The sequence below is a fragment of the Cupressus sempervirens genome, chromosome 4 (assembly GCF_028749045.1).
Source record: "Cupressus sempervirens isolate cs-2001-9-10 chromosome 4, ASM2874904v1, whole genome shotgun sequence".
NCBI classification, from domain to species: domain Eukaryota; kingdom Viridiplantae; phylum Streptophyta; class Pinopsida; order Cupressales; family Cupressaceae; genus Cupressus; species Cupressus sempervirens.
Genome location: NC_143121.1, coordinates 29,762,851 through 29,780,786, shown reverse-complemented (window position 1 = coordinate 29,780,786; position 17,936 = coordinate 29,762,851).

Sequence of the window (17,936 nt, the reverse complement as noted above, 5' to 3'; positions counted from 1 at the left end):
ACTTTCAGGAGGGTACTTGAAAATGTGTTTGCATTTTAAGTTATTGTTGTCACGAAAATTGATGTACCAAACTCTTCAATTCACCTCCACCTCAATGCATACAAAAAAACTCTAGTCAACAAGTTGCCTTCTTCTACAACCTTTGCATGGCTGGAGAAATATAAAATGAGCCACATAGCCTTTCTACAAAATGACAGTTGGAATGCCCTAAACATTTTAGCTAATATTTGTATGAAAAAAGAAAAGACCTCCTAAGAAAATAGCAACAACCAATAGTATAAAAATAATTTACATAAATGATGTCATATAAGTTTCAAAATATCTCTAAAACTATAGTGTTGGAAAAAATATTTCATAAGGCACCAATTTCAACGCACAAACTAATGCTCTAAAAATCAATCGAAAACTATAGTCTCCTGCCTTATGGTAGGGACTAACAATATGATCTTACATAGGATACTTCCTTATGGTTTTCCCAAAAACTTCCATTTGTTGTGATATGGTCACCTCGCAATTTGACTATTTTTAGGGTAAGGAATCTCAATACTTCATTATTTTAGAGATAAAATGAGGTGTTTTGAATTTTGTATTATTCGTCCAAGTTAAAAGATAAATGTTTTTTTAAGAATTAAGAAAGGTGTCCAAGTGTTTAGGGATTTGGGATCATACTAGCTTCTCTTGGAAATCATGGTAAGATGGACTTTCATCTAACATACAAAGGAAAGGATTCTTTGTTGGAAATTTAGAATTTGGCTCTTTCTAAGTTTTCTCTTGTCTATTGATAGTCACTCAATCTTTTTCAAATATTTGAGGTGGTCTAATGAAAATAACATCAAATATTTTCATCTCAAGTTTTTCTAATGCAACTTGTTCCTTTCCTAAAGATGTCAAGTGAATAAAATCCTATCTAGAAACTTGACCTCAACAACTACAAATAACATAAACTCAACTTACAAACCTATAAGTCTAGTGTCAAATCAAAATCCGAACTTATTGCATGGAAATTTTATTTGTCAAACATCCAAGAGAAACCTACCTTAAACTCCTTCCTCCTTCTCCCTCTTGTTCATTTTGTGGTAAGAATGAAAGACTAAGATTTCTTTTGATTTTTCTCATACAAAGGTATCACATAATCTTTTGATTGCAACCTTACCTCACCTGTTCAATTTTCCTTAGTTGTGGAAATCAATTCTTATTAGGTCCTCTATTGCCCACAACATTGTATATAGCTCATATCAACTTACTATGCTAGAAAACATCTAGAAGAATTGTAGTTTTGTTGCTTTGTTTCCTTCCTTCCTTCCCCTTGAGACTGAAATTTTAACCATTATCTCCAATCTACATAACCAAGTATTGTTCATAGATGCCATCTAAAATGGAAGAACATCACCCATGATGAACCATATCAACAAAACAACAAGTTTTGTGTCTCAACTTTAAGCTTAGAATGCATAATATAGAATGAGTTGTATCATAGATGTCTTCTCTATTAAAACATGCATACCATAATGACTCGAATGCCTTGGATGGGTATTAACATCTAATGAAATTTATGGTGTTTTAACATTGATTTAGATTAGAAGAAGTATCACGAGTTGGCCAAGAATTAATCTTCTCAAGGTGCTACTACTTTCAAAGAAATCAAAGTATTTGTTACAACCAATTAGTCTTGGGGAGTATTTCAAGTAATTGCTTCAAAATGTATTTTTTTTGATGATGTACGTTGTTATTATGAATTTATAAGCTTCAAGTGATCAACTCATATGGTTGTTATTTGTTGGCTACACCAGAACTTCTCTTTCTTATGTATTACTATATTTTCTTCTTTCAATGTAAAACTGGTTTGAAAGAATACATTATAGTACTCTTGTATTTTTCAAGGTTTAAGACTTCATATCTATAAATATAATCACAAACAAACCACCATAACTAGTTCTCATTAGTTGAAATTAGAACTATGAATTATATCATGTATTTGTAAAATTTAATTAGCTTTCATGTATTATCAATAATAACATATATGTTCATATAGGCAAGAGTCTACAACGTAACTGTAAATTATGAGCCTCTTATTTGAGAAGTCTTGAATTTGAATATACTCAAAATTAAAACATACTAATAATTAATTTTAATAATCATAACAAATGAATAATAAATAATCTAAACTTCAACCAATTGTTTATAACACAAATAGACTTACAATACCTAAAGACAATAGACCAACTTCCAAAATACATCATTTAGAAACACGCTTCTTATGACAATAATCCAAAGATAGTTCCAAATGAAATTATTCTTAGAGACCACATCTTGAAAAGATTAGTTCCAATCTTTCCAATTCATCTCAAACTATATTGTCTATGTCTTTTTGAAATCTAAAATATCCATTTGTGCTCTAGTAACAGTAATAAAATTTAAATACAAAAATAAAAGCATAACAAGCACACTGCACTATGTATTATGTTGGAGGAGACATTCTAACATTAGGCTTATGTAATTCATAATATAGATAAGAAAATGGCTCCAACAAAATTGTATAACAAGAACAATATTTTTTTAAGAATTTATAATTAATATTGCATTAAAGAAATTCTTCCTCAAGTTTGTTTTAGAAATGATATTGCTCTTGTGATACATAATGATAAGTTTTTTTTGAAGCCCTTCTAACTAAACAATAAGATTGTAAAAATCGAAAGGAAATTTAATTTCATGAATCAGCTGAAAATGTGGGAGCATATCACATTAAGATAAAAATAAATATAAGAGCAATAAACTTTCCCAATTGCTCCAGAAAGAGGTTCTAAAAACTTTGAAAAAAAATTTAAGCTCTTAAGCCTTAAAACTGCAATGTTGTAATGCTTTGTAGCCAATTTAATCCATAAAAATCATTTGCTTCCTCACATAAATGAATTCTTCTTTAATACAACCTCAAAATTATTTAAATTTATGAACTAATCATATTAAATAACCTATTCCGTGAGTAGATTGAATAAAAATAATAGAGTGAATAATTGGTAGTTCCTTAAGCAAGCAAAAAATTCAGGCAGGGGCCATAAGAAGGAATTTTGAAGTGTGATAACCCATTTAAGGAAAAGGCCATAAGATGCCTTCTTTCTATTACCCCCGACATCCATATTTGTGTAATTATGGGGATCTTGAAGAGTGGTTATGAGTTTCTTTTATCAATTGCTCAGAGTTTCCCTTCAATGGTCATGAGTTTCCTATCAATTGGTTTGTCCTCTAAAATTCTCACAAATGGAAGTGGTGATTCCATTAATGGAAATGACAACAAAGTTTCTAAAGCCCCATAAACTGAATAGTAAAAAGACCTTAAATGATTGAAAAAAAATATATCTAACTTATGGACAAACATCCAACAATGAGAAGCAGATGGAGCATAACATAAGTAGGATAAAATCAATCAAGAGTGTGCAAAGAAAATTAAAAATTCATGAAAAAATTATGAACTACTTAGATATGATTCTAAGTACATTTGAAATTTACTAAATGATATAATAGAAAAAAAGTAAGAATACATTCCAGGTTAAGATCTTCAAGTTACAAATTACTTTCAAGTTACAAATTACTTTCAGGAGGGTACTTGAAAATATGTTTGCATTTTAAGTTATTATTGTCACGAAAATTAATGTACCAAGCTCTTCAATTCACCTCCACCTCAATGCATGCAAAAAAGCTCTAGTCAACAAGTTGCCTTCTTCTACAACCTTTGCATGGCTGGAGAAATATAAAATGAGACACATAGCCTTTCTACAAAATGACAGTTGGAATGCCCTAAATATTTCAGCTAATATTTGTATGAAAAAAGAAAAGACCTCCTAAGAAAATAGCAACAACCAATAGTATGAAAGTAATTTACATAAATGATGTCATATAAGTTTCAAAATATCTCTAAAACTATAGTGTTGGACAAAATATTTCATGAGGCGCCAGTTTTAATGCACAAACTAATGCTCCAAAAATCAATCAAAAACTTTAGTCTCCTGCCTTATGGTAGGGACTAACAATATGATCTTACGCGGGATACTTTCTTATGGTTTTCCCAAAAAAATTCCATTTCTTGTGATTTGGTCTCCTCATGATTTGACTGTTTTTAGGGTAAGGAATCTCAATACTTCGTTATTTTAGAGATAAAATGAGGTGTTTTGAATTTTGTATTATTCATCCAAGTTAAAAGATAAATATTTTTTTAAGAATTAAGAAAAGCGTCCAAGTGTTCAGGGATTTGGGATCATACTAGCTTCTCTTGGAAATCATGGTAAGATGGACTTTCATCTAACATACAAAGGAAAGGATTCTTTGTTGGAAATTCAAAATTTGGCTCTTTCTAAGTTTTCTCTTATCTATTGATAGTCACTCAATCTTTTTCAAATATTTGAGGTGGTCTAATGACAACAACATCAAATATTTTCATCTCAAGTTTTTCTAATGCAACTTGTTCCTTTCCTAAAGATGTCAAGTGAATAAAATCCTATCTAGAAACTTGACCTCAACAACTACAAATAACATAAAATCAACTTACAAACCTATAAGTCTAGTGTCAAATCAAAATCTGAACTTATTCCATGGAAATTCTATCTGTCAAACATCCAATAGAAACCTACCTTAAACTCCTTCCTCCTTCTCCCTCTTGTTCATTTTGTGGTAAGAATGAAAAACTAACATTTCTTTTGATGTTTCCCTCATACAAAGGTGTCACATAATCTTTTGATTGCAACCTTACCGCCCCTCTTCCATTTCCCTTAGTTGTGGAAATCAATTCTTATTAGGTCCTCTATTGTCCACAACATTGTATATAGCTCGCAACAACTTACTATGCAAGAAAACATCTAGAAGAATTGTAGTTTTGTTGCTTTGTTTCCTTCCTTCCTTCCCTTTGAGACTAAAATTTTAACTATTATCTCCAATCTACATAACCAAGCATTATTCATAGATGTCATCTAAAATGGAAGAACATCAACTATGATGAACCATATCAACAAAACAACAAGTCTTGTGTCTCAACTTTAAGCTTAGAATGCATAATTTAGAATGAGATGTATCATAGATGTCTTCTCTATTAAAACATGCATACCATGATGACTCAAATGCCTTGGATGGGTATTAACATCTAATGAGATTTATGGTGTTTAACATTGATTTAGATTAGAAGAAGTATCACGAGTTGGCCAAGAATTAATCTTCTTAGGTGCTACTAATTTCAAAGAAATCAAAGTCTTTGTTACAACCAACTAATCTTGGGGAGTATTTCAAGTAATTGCTTCAAAATGTTTTTTTTTTTATGATGTATGTCGTTATTATGAATTTATAAGCTTCAAGTGATCAACTCATAGGGTTGTTATTTGTTGGCTACACCAGAACTTCTCTTTCTTATGTATTACTATATTTTCTTCTTTCAATGTAAAACTGGTTTGAAAGAATACATCACAGTACTCTTGTATTTTTCAAGGTTTAAAGACTTCATATCTATAAATATAATCACAATCAAACCACCATAACTAGTTCTCATTAGTTTAAATTAAAACTATGAAGTATATCATGTATCTAGAACATTTAATTAGCTTTCATATATTATCAATAATAACGTATATGTTCATATAGGCAAGAGTCTACAACATAAGTGTAAATTATGAGCCTCTTATTTGAAAAGTCTTGAATTTGAATATACTCAACATTAATACATAATAATAATTAATCTTAACAATCATAACAAATGAATAATAAATACTCTAAACTTCAGCCAATTACCTATACATTTTAATAGAATTGTTTATAACACAAATAAACTTACAATACCTAGAGACAATAGACCAACTTCCAAAATACATCATTTAGAAACACGCTTCTTATGGCATTAATCAAAAAAGATGGTTATGATTCAGATGTTTATCAAAGTTAGAAAATTTAAAGACCAACTTATGAATCCCACTATCGCTAAGACAAAATGAAAAGACATTTCCAAGTATCTCTATAGAGAATGATATTTATAAATTTTAGCAAGCATTAGATGCAACCTCTATAATATGTGGAGGTTTTACTTGTCTTATTCGTGCTAGATGTCAATCCAAGTATCTTGACGATATTCATATTGTAATGGGAATCTAAAAATGTAAACTGATGCTAAAACTATAGTGGAAATGAATATGCCATCCAAAACAGGAAAAAACAAGAGTAGCAATAATTAAAAAATGAATGTTGGTTGCTAAATATAATAATAATAATAATAATAATAAAAGTAATAATTGAGTAGACGATTGGGTTTAAGATAAGAATCATTTTATTTCTCTTATTTTCTAACCTGTTTTCATTATTTCAATACCACCAATAGTAGAAAAGAATATCTTATTTGACTGAGGGATTCTAGTTATGGAATAATAGAACTCATATGATAATTGATGCTTTGTTGCTGTTTTGTTTGCTTCTTGTTCCGTGAGCGTCTTGTTTTCTGAAATTTTCAATTTTATTTAGATTGTTCAAGTGAAGAAAGTATTTGGCTAAGTGGGAATTTAGTCAAAGTGGAAAGACGGTTTTAAATATATATGGTTGTAATTGAATAAGTAAAGTCCAAATGAAAATAAAATAAAATATTAGTTTATTCAATTAAGTGTCAATTTAGTTCAATTAAATTAGAAATGAAAATAAAATAAAATATTAGTTTATTTAATTAAGTGTCAATTTAGTTAAGTACAAAGATTATATAAATAAATTTCTAATTTCTAATTATTGAAGTTTTATTTAGTACAAATTGGATGGAACGTTTATGTTGATTGTGAATGAATGAGGAAAAAAATGTAAAATAAAATTTTAGAATTTTGATAAGAAATATTTAATGTTAGTTCAATTATCGACAATTATATGCAATGGTTAATCCAACTTCAACAACTATAAAAATATGTAAGTTTGATAATACTCTACAACTCCCCTTGATTTTTTGCCCTGCATTTTTTCAAAGTTCGATGGTTGTTGTTGGGGAGAACCCATCCTCCCCCTTTGTCCTCATGGGCCTTGTGCCCTCTAGCCCTACTACTGACCTTCTTGTTATTGAGGTGATTTAGGTCACACCACATGTGGTCCCTGTCGCTATTGTTGAACAAGATGTGCATGCATCGAAGATTGTCAGTGTACCTGAACAATCCCCCACAAAAAAGGCTAGAAATTAACGCGTGTGGGGGGCTCTAAGAATATTCTAGAGTCTATCATGGTGAACATCACCACAATGGAAGAAGGAACGAAGATTGGCCTTTTGGACTCTGTGGTTGACAAAACTATGATATTAATATTAATAATAATAATAATAACAACAATAATAAAAGTAATAATTGAGTAGACAATTGGGTTTAAGATAAGAATAATTTTATTTCTCTTATTTTTTAAGAGATTTTTATTATTTCAATACCAACAATAATAGAAAAGAATCATCTTATTTGATTGAGGGATTATATTTATGGAATAATAGAGCTCATATGATAATTGATGCTCTGTTGCTATTTTGTTTGCTTCTTGTTCCGTGAGTGTCATGTTTTTTGAAGTTTTCAATTTTATTTGGATTGTTCAAGTGGAGAAAGTATTTGGGTAAGTGAGAATTTAGTCAATTGGAAAGACATTTTTAAATATATATGGTTGTAATTGAATAAGTAAAGTAGAAATGAAAATAAAATGAAATACTAGTTTATTTAATTAAGTGTCAATTTAGTTCAATTAAATTAGAAATGAAAATCAAATAAAATATTAGTTTATTTGATTAAGTGACAATTTAGTTAAGTATAAAGATTATATAAATAAATTTCTAATTTCTAATTATTGAAGTTTTATTGAGTACAAATGGATGGAATGTTTATGTTGTTTGTAAATAAATGAGGAAAAAAATGTAAAGTAAAAGTTAAGAATTTTGATAAGAAATATTTAATGTTAGTTCAATTATCAACAATTATATGCAATGGTTAATCCAACTTCAACAACTATAAAAATATGTAAGTTTTATAATGCTCTATGTTGGTGTAAATAAGTATTTACTATTTACACTTACTTAAGTTTACTTAGGTTAATGCATATTTTATTATTTATTTATTAGTCACCTAGGAGTATGCATACTCTTGTCATGTTGACAACACAGGAGTTAGCACTCTAATTATGCACATGGTGTCTACAACATAGGATTAAGCACTTTATTTGATCACATGGTGTCTACAACATCTACACACGTGAGACACCTCATAATGCTTATCCTTTTATTGTGGAGGATATGTGCTTAGTTGTCATGCTTATCTCCTAGTTCTTTCTAGACACATTCTAGATGCATTTTAGAGGCCTTTATATACATGCTCTCATAGTTGTCTACTATTATACTTGTGCTTGAGTTCCTTGATCTTGGGTGAATATTGTTCTGAGACAAATTCTTATGTGGTATCAAAGCTCTCAAGGAGATTCTCTTCACATAGCCATTCAAGACCATATTTGCTTCAGCACCTTGACTCAGATTTGGAGAATCCACAGATATTGGGAGCGTCTAGAGAAAAAGTGGACCTCACCATTGCGTTCGAAATGTCAATTTGGTGAAATTTGACTATAAATTCATCTATGTTGAGCAATAGTCAAAATTGAGGCAATTTTTTTTTGCAAACTGACAACCCAAAGGTCCACTTTGCGAAATTGGTATGATCATTTCAGATCTGTACATTTAATTTTCAGATCTGCATATTTTATCATTTGCATCTCTGCTTTTTTTTTCAAATTTGCATTATTTTTTTGAAAAAATTGGCCATCAGGCTTGTAGGAGAGATATTTTGCAAGTGAAGATTGAAGCTTGTTGGTGCAAATCAGATATTTGCATCACATTTAGAAGGTCAAAAAACCCTCAAATCAAATTTTGTTTCATCCAAATCGGACATGTAACGCAAAATCTAGAGCCTTTTGATTTTTAGAGGTGCGATGACGGCAATTCAAGAAAAATATTAATAGAGGTGGTTTGAGATCTTTGTTCCTGAATTTTTCTGCAAGTTGTAAATCTCAATTTTTGCCACTTCAAATGCTTTGTCTAGGCACATCTGGACTCGTAATTAGGTTCCATTTTTTTAAAAGTGCATATTTTTTGTCTACTTTCCAATCTGCAATCAGATTAAAGGTTTTGTGGACAGAAATACTGCTTTCAGAAATAGGCCCTAAATTGGCCATTGTAAATGCACTACATATAAAGTGCCAAAGCCATCTTTTTTGGAGGTGTTTCTTGATTGAGTGAAAAGGGGGTGTTCTTGGTGTTGTGTTCTTTTTTTCTGTTGTCTTCTTTCATTTTCTACATCATGGTAAATTTTAAGTTTCCAAAATTAACTCCACATAACTATGCTACATGGTCCATCAAAATGTGGTGTCATTTAATGCATAATGGAGTTTCTCAATATGTAGATGGTACCTTTCCTAAACCAACAGGTGATAATGTATCAGCAAGTGATATCTCAACTTGGCAAGCATTGGATAGGAAAGCCCTAGGTGATATATGTTTGGAGGTTGATGACAGGATCATGTATCAAATCCAAAAGTCTCATACATCCAAGGAAGCTTGGGATACCCTCCAAACCCTATATGGTAAAGTGTCTGAGGAAGATATTTTCAAAATTGAAGATGATCTTGTCTCCTTAGATCCAAAGACATTGATTCCATACAAGATTTTATCATAAAGTTGAATCAATTATGAACAAAGCTTGGTGATTGTGGAAGTCATATTAAAGATGACAGGTTGGTCTATCTCATACATAATAAGCTACCATCAGAGTACTCCACATTTGTTTCTTCTTATAACACCTCAAAGACTACATTAGGGCCTACCTATCTGAAAGTCTATTTTGATCATTATGTTGAACTGTTGGAAAAAGAAGAAAAGAAGTTGAAATCAATGGGGATTCTCAATTCACGTAAGTCTAAAGCATTAGTGGCCAATAATGAGGGTTCTCAAAATTCAGCTAATCAATCTTCAATTAAAGGAAAGGGAAATAATAAGAAATAGAAGAATAACAAATTAGAGGATGTAGAAAAGACAACACCATCATCAAATCAATAGGGCAAGTCTTCCTTGAATTCAAAAAAGAAGGGGGACACTAATAAGGAGAAGAAAAAGTGTGCCTATTGCAAGAAATTGGGTTATGAAGAACATGAGTGTTATCATAAAAAGATTTATGAGTTGACAAACATCATGAAGAAACATAATGTTTCATTTCCTAATGCTTATAAGGAGAAAGGGTATTCTTAGATTCAAAGGGCAAGGGGCAAGCATGCATGGAAAATTTAAGTTCTTCAATGGAATGGATTCTTGACTCAGGTGCCTCCTATCACATGGGTTCTTCAAAAGAAGATTTTTCTTCATTCAAGCAATCAAAGGTACCACACATCTTTGTGGGAGATGATACTAAAATGGAAGTTGAAGGGAAAGGAAGTGTGGAAATGGAAAATGAAGAGTTTAAAGATGTTCTCTATGTTCCAAACCTAGGTTCTAATCTCCTCTCAATTTGCCAAATCACTCACCTTGGAGATGGCCATAAAGTTGAGTTCCTTCCTGACTCAATAAAGGTGCACAATCTTAAAGATGATTCATTGGTTGTAGTGGGGAAAGTGAATCATGATAGAAGGTTGTATTATTTCTCTCACTTTGTGCCCAAGTCTCGTTCACAAGCCTTGTTGACTCAATCAAATTCTCAAATCCAATTATGGCATGAACGGTGTGGACATCTTTCCTTCCCTATCTTCCTCAACTTTGCTTAAACAAAATGGTCAAAGGTCTACCTTCAATCAAATTTTCAACAGGTGAATGTTCAACAAGTACAGTGGATATGCATCTAGAGAGGAAGTTACATAAAGGGAAGTCTTCAAGAGCACCATTTGTTCTTCGAATAGTTCACATGGTACTAGTAGGACCTTTTGTAGTGACATCAATTAGCCAAGGTTGCTACATACTTACTTTCATTGATGATTTTTCACGATACACTTGGGTCTACTTTCTTCATCACAAGAATGAAGTGTTGGATTAGCCTTCAAGACTCAAATTGAACAAAAATTGAGGAAGGCCATCAAAGTTCTTAGAATGGAAAATGAAAGAAGATATGTGAATAGAAGACTTAAAGACTTTTGTAAACTTGAGAGAATTGATCTTCATAATCCACCAGCATTCAGTCCACACAAGACAGACGTTGCATCAGGGAGGATATAAACTCTTAAGTCCATGGAAAGTTGCATGATACAAGCCAAGTCTCTAGATCCATCACTTGAAGTCGAAGCAATCAGCAATGCCAATCATATACTCAATAGATCTCCTCATCATGCCTTAGATGGAAAGACTCCTTTTGAGGCATGGTGTGGCAAAAAACTAGTTGTGACACACTTCAGAGCCTTCGGTTGTCTAGCATGGAAAAACATATCTTCTAGGGGATACAAGGCACCACCACCTCAGCCTTGTACTTTTATTAGATATGAAGATAGTGTGAAGGCATACAAACTTATGGATCTTGAGACATATCAGATCTTTGTGGAGAAGGATGTACACTTTGAGGAAAGTTCACCAAGCTTGTCCTCTAATCCTCTCCGCACTTCATCTATTGTGGAAACTAATAGTGACACCAGCGATAGTGCTTCAATAGATTCATACATGTGGGGTTCTATCGATAGTTACAGCGAGAGGTCATGACATCAGCATTTTCCACATGCATATATTGCCATAGTGATAGGTCCAACACAACAGGGTACACCTAGTCTTCCAACTCCAACATCAGTCGATGACTTCTTGGTAGACATTATAGGTTTGTTTATGGAGTCACACTTAGAAGATTTAGAGGACAATATTGATGATTATATCCATCTTCTCTTTGATGAAGCATACACTTCTTTAGTTATCATGAGGGCTCATTCTGACCCTCTTGTCCATTCTCTACATGATCGATCCTTAGAGGTTGATGTGATTGTGGATACTTATGAACAACATTTGTAGAGGATTTCTTTATCATTTGAGGAGATAGTTAATTCTTTGGGACAGGTTCTATATTCATCCTTAACATAGACAGTTGAGTAGGTTTCAGAGACTACACTTATCTATGGGATTCTTATCTATGGCATTGTTTCTTCTGAAGGGGAGGAACACCATTCAACAGTCCTAGATTAGCTTCTACATTAGAGTAGCTCTCTCTAGTCGACACTCTTCTTTACGAGGGGGAGACTATCTTGTCTCTCTTCTTCTTCTAATGTTTCTCCTTTGTATATACTTGGTGTATGTCATAAAGGGGGGGGGTGGGGGTGTCTTGATTACTCCATCCATCCATACATCATGTCTTTTTCGTCTCTTTTTTTGGGGGAGGGTTTTTCCCATGAAGTTTTCCCTCTTTCTCCACTTTATGTGAGATTTCATTTTCATTATGTACATGGGTACCTAACATGGCCTAGTAGCTGAGACCCATCATGCATTTCATCCTAGATTATGTGAGCTTAAGTGCATTCCTCTAAGTTTCACTTTGGGGGGGGGTGTTGGTGTAAATAAGTATTTACTATTTACACTTACTTAAGTTTACTTAGGTTAATGTATTTTTATTTATCAGTCACCTAGGAGTATGCATACTCTTGTGAGTTGTCATGTTGACAACATAGGAGTTAGCACTCTAATTATGCACATGGTGTCTACAACATAGGATTAAGCACTTTATTGGAGCACATGGTGTCTACAACATCCACATATGTGAGACACCTCATCATGCTTATCCTCTTATTATGGAGGATATGTGCTTAGTTGTCATGCTTATCTCCTAGTTCTTTCTAGACACATTCTAGATGCATCTTAGAGGCCTCTATATATAGGCTCTTCTAGTGTGTGTGTGTACATGCTTACATGCTTGAGATAATATATTCTCATATTGATCATACTCTTTTGGTCTACTATTGTGCTTGTGCTTGAGTTCCTTGATCTTGGGTGAATATTGCCCTAAGGCAAATTCTTACACTCTACAACTCCCCCTGATTTTCTAAACTATGTTTGTTGAAGTTCAATGGTTGTTGTTGGGATAACCCATCCTCCCCCTCTATCCCCATGGCCCATGTGCCCTCTAGCCCTACTGTAGACCTTCTTGTTACTGAGGTGATTTAGGTCACACCACATGTGGTTCCTGTTGCTATTGTTGAACAAGATGCATGTGCATTGACTATGGAGATCATCAGTGTACCTGAACAATCCCCCACAAAAAATGGCTAGAAATTAATGTGTCTGGGGGGCTCTATTTGGCATTTTGGACTTTGTGGTTGACAAAAATGTGACATATCTTAATCTTGCCTTGGTTGGGATATTTGTGAACTTAAGATCCTCAATTCATATGGTTAGAAAATGGAGTTCTGGTCAATGAAAACTAGAGGGTAGCATTTCTTCTTTGTCAATGCCAAGTGGAATCTTTATGTTTTGTTTTATGGTTTTTAAAGACCTTTCAACAACCTTTTTAGGCTCCTTGTTATATGACAAACACCCTCTCTTGTTGGTCAAATGGAAACTAGGAGTTGACTCTCTTAATGACCCAACACACATGGTATCAGTTTGGGTCAGGCTTCAAGGTCTCCCCTTAGAATTTTAGGATGAGAAAATCTATAGATGGATACATGACTTGTTTGGAAACTACATTACAATGGACTTGGTTTCCCTCTCCAAGTCTTGACCATGTGCCATCAATAGTGTACGACTAGAGGCCATATTAGTGATCCTTGCAAGCTAAATGTGGCTAAGGAATAAGGATAACTTTAAGAAACCCCTCCCTAAAAAAAATGTAAAATGTTGGTGAATTCAACATTTAATGTGAAGGAAAAAAATTTAATTGAGGGCAACTTTTTTGTTTGAGACAAGGCAGAAAATTATTTTCTATTGGTGAAATTTTCCTTTTCGTATCAAAATTTAATAATAATTGTGGTGAATTAAATATTCTTTTTAGCATGCAAATAAATGTAGGCAATTTTTTTTGTTGGTCATAAACATTTTGTAATGTAAGAGGCAAATTATTTATTTTATATAGCGCAAAATATTAATATAGTTGGCTAATTTGTCAGTTTCTATTGAGAGATCATTTAACTTTTTATTGAATTCATAGAGTCATGAGTGGGCCATGGCTCATATGCCAAGTGTACAATATAAATATACTTGTAGTCTTTCAATCCATTAAGATTCAATTAATAATGTGTCCTTTCTTGTTGCCAATTTGGTCATCATCACTTTGCATGTTATCATTGTTATCATGAAAGGAATTGATGTAGACTGTTGATGTAAGATAGATCAATGGCCTTAAATCTATTTTGGGCCTAATTTTAAACATTATAACATAAATTCTAATTCTTCCTAAAATCAAAAAATTTGTCCCAAAGTCCAAAATATAAAATAGTTGGCTAAATAGGGGTAGTTGGAGACACGCATTGGTAAAATGGTAGGTGATGCCTGGCCCCAAGGAAAATATTATTTTATTCTAAGGGAAAAATGACATTGTACAATAAGAATACATTAGGTAAAGGTTGGTTCATATTTTAAAATAATTGTGTCCTAGATGTAGATTACATTGGCAATTGGATCAGGACCGGGATTTGGTAACAATTATGTGTAAACTAATGGGCGATTAGCCTAGTATTCAAACCCAAATTATTTAATATCTTGGTGACCTATTTGACCTCATATGTAGGTTTTATGCACCAAAATGTGATTTCCCAAAGAGATAGAATCACCTTTTGGTGAAGATTCACAACTAAAAACATCATTGCTAAGGAACAAAAGGACAAGGAGAAAAAAAACTCACCTGGGGTTGTCATTTTCACCACCAAAAAGTGCTCAAATATTAGCTCACCTCTTGGCGAAGGCAACACTTTGAATTTGGTTGCAAATGATAACTCACCCAAAGTTCTTATGGATACTACCCTAGAGGATGGAAAAATGTCATAACTTGCCAAGGTTACTACAATAGAAGAAGTAATGGTTAGTCTAGTTACTAGTGTCAAGAGAGGTTAAATCCACCAACCCCCTATTCTAGTGAGTGTGGTGGGATGCGTTAGTGAACAATATTTCCCTTCAAAAATTTTAACCGATTCTTGACTCTATTCCCAAACTTAGAAAAAACACACACACTAAAAAATGAGTCCCTTTGATAGAAAACTCTTTGTATTTAACATGTACAACTTCTTGACTTGAAAGATTTTACAAATTAAATCTTATTTTAAAAGAATGATTTCCACAATTAATTTTGACCAAAAAGTATAAAGAAAAACACTCAGTTCATAATAATGAAAAGAATGTGTAGATTCAATAGCAATTCAAATTTCAGAACAATGATTAGCTACATGATCGATTATCATTTTGAAACTTTCTTAAATAGAAAGTATTAAATGGAGGCTACTTTGTTATTCCAGGTTTGAGACCAACATGTAATACAAAGAAAGAACTAGCTTCACATACATCTACTCCCACATGATAATGAAAAGTATGCTTCAATAAACCATATGTTTTAACAACCAATATTCATATGTAAAACCATATGATACCATATATTATTGCATCAAATATCAAGTATCACAGAACTAAATATAGTTAAAACCAAGCTTCAATATCCAAAGAGTTGACCTTCTCAAAATCTCAAAATCATGCTTATATAGCCACATAGGGCTTTAAATTTTAGTTTTTAAAAACTAACTCCCTTGGAAAGTTATAAAATAACATAGTTTAATAGAGTTTTTTAAAACAAACTAATTTAGAAAGAAAGCATACTAAGGAAATTAGCCCCTAAATCCTATCTAATCAACTTCCAGTTGTGACAGTAGGATTCACCTAGTACTTTGGACTTTTAGGAAGTCTACCACTTGCATCCTTCCACTTTTTATAAGTGACAAAAAATTCAACCAACTCCTTTTGTAGGGGCACTATGATCTCTTCTAGCCTTATTTTCCATATGTGCTCAATCATGTGAACATGGTCCATCTTCTTTTCATGTTCTTCTAAATGATCCCTACATATACTCATCATGGAGTCTGCATTGGTGATGGTGGTGAAAATCCTTGACTACTATCTCTTAGATCTCTTTCATTATCTTCATTTTGTCCTAAAAAGATGGTAATACCTCTTGCGTTCCCCTATCAGGTTTATCTTCATTTTCCACGATCCTAACATCAATACACTTGATGCCATTGTCTATGGTATGTTTCTGTTATCACAAAAGTTTTTACCCTTGTCCAAAGTTTTTACCTAAGGACAACCTTGTGAAACATGGAAACAACCTCCAAGCTGTGGGACTTGAACTGTGCGGTTGAGTCTCCAAAGAAGGTCAACTTCCTTTACTATCAGGGTGCACTTGACTACACTTGGAGAGGAAAAGGGAGAAGGAATGCATGAAAGAAAATCTACCTACTTTTACCTAAGGGGTGATACACCATACTAGAGTGTTTGACCTTATCTCTACCCATAAATGCATAGTTAACTAGTTATAACCTCAAAGAATATAGATTCAAACTTTGCTTAATTCAACAATCACATGTAGATCAGAAAACAAAAGAATTCAATAGGAAGAGACTTCACTTAATATCATTTAAATGTCAAAATTAGATACAATCATGCAAATTGTAGAATATAGACAAAAACATTAACCAGAGGCAAAAAAATATTGCAGAATGTATTAGTGGCTAAAAGAGACTTAGCAAGGGATTATAATGGCTTAGAGGCATGAGAAATTACACTAGTGTGCATATAAGTAATACTAGAGAATTAGAGAAAGATCAACCCTTACAAAGATTACAAAATCTACCTTTATAGCTCAGGCATAGCTGAGATACTTCTAACTCAAGTTTCTACACAACCACTACCATTAAGATGATCCAAATAGTAGATTTGATTTGGTACACTTGCAGAGACATGAAAATCATGGAAACCTAATTGGAACAAACCTTGAAGTGATGGAAATGATGCCAATCATTGCTAAAACTCTTCAAAATGGTTGATTAGATGGTGGGAAGAGTTTCCTTTGCATCAATTAAAACCTAATATTAACTTGGAGTGGTTGGGATCGATTAGAAAGATTAGATTGCATGAGAAAACAAAATTTTTCTTCATTTCTAGCTTACAAATCAGCAAGGTCAATAGTCAAACAAAGTCCTTAAATCAAGATAATCCACATGGGCCAATAGCCTTTTATCTTTCTGCCACCTTACAAGGTCTTAATAAGTTTGATTGCCACATTGGCCAACTAACCGCAACACCTTCTAAACTTGACCGTGATGGCTATGGAACTATGACCTAACCGCAACATGACTATATTATTTATTTCCCTTTACTGGGCCTACTGGGACACGTGGCCATGTATCACTTGCCTAAAATGCTTAAAGTCCTTGTAATTCCATAATGCGAGAAAGTGTCAATCATCGATCTAGGAAAAATTGACGATTGTGGAAAACCTTTGTCACTATTGTGCTTGCTCTTAAAACTTTCAAGCCCATTGAACATTTGACATCCACCTTTGTAGACACGTGAACCCTTGATCAATCAAAATGAAGCAACTGACACATACTTTCCACCTGGAACTCCCTTTTTAGCCTTGGCAGACCACACAAAAGAATGGACCCACATGTCCAGATGTCAAAAAGTTACTTCCCCTACATTGTTAGAAACTCTGACAAAATATGGAATGTGAGAAAGCAATGACTAGTCAAAATGCCAATGAACACTATCATGTCAGCACAATCAAAAGATGACCCACAAACAAGAAAAAAGGCCCCACCTTGGATGTGTGGCAAAATGTCACTTCCTCGCACTCATTAAACATTGGATTATTCCAAAATGTAGGAAAGTGATTACCGTAGATCTATGGGAAATCTGATGGTTGGAGGAAATTGCGAGCCCAAAAAAATAAACTTTAGGAAAATATGAAATATTGTAAGGTTTTATTTTA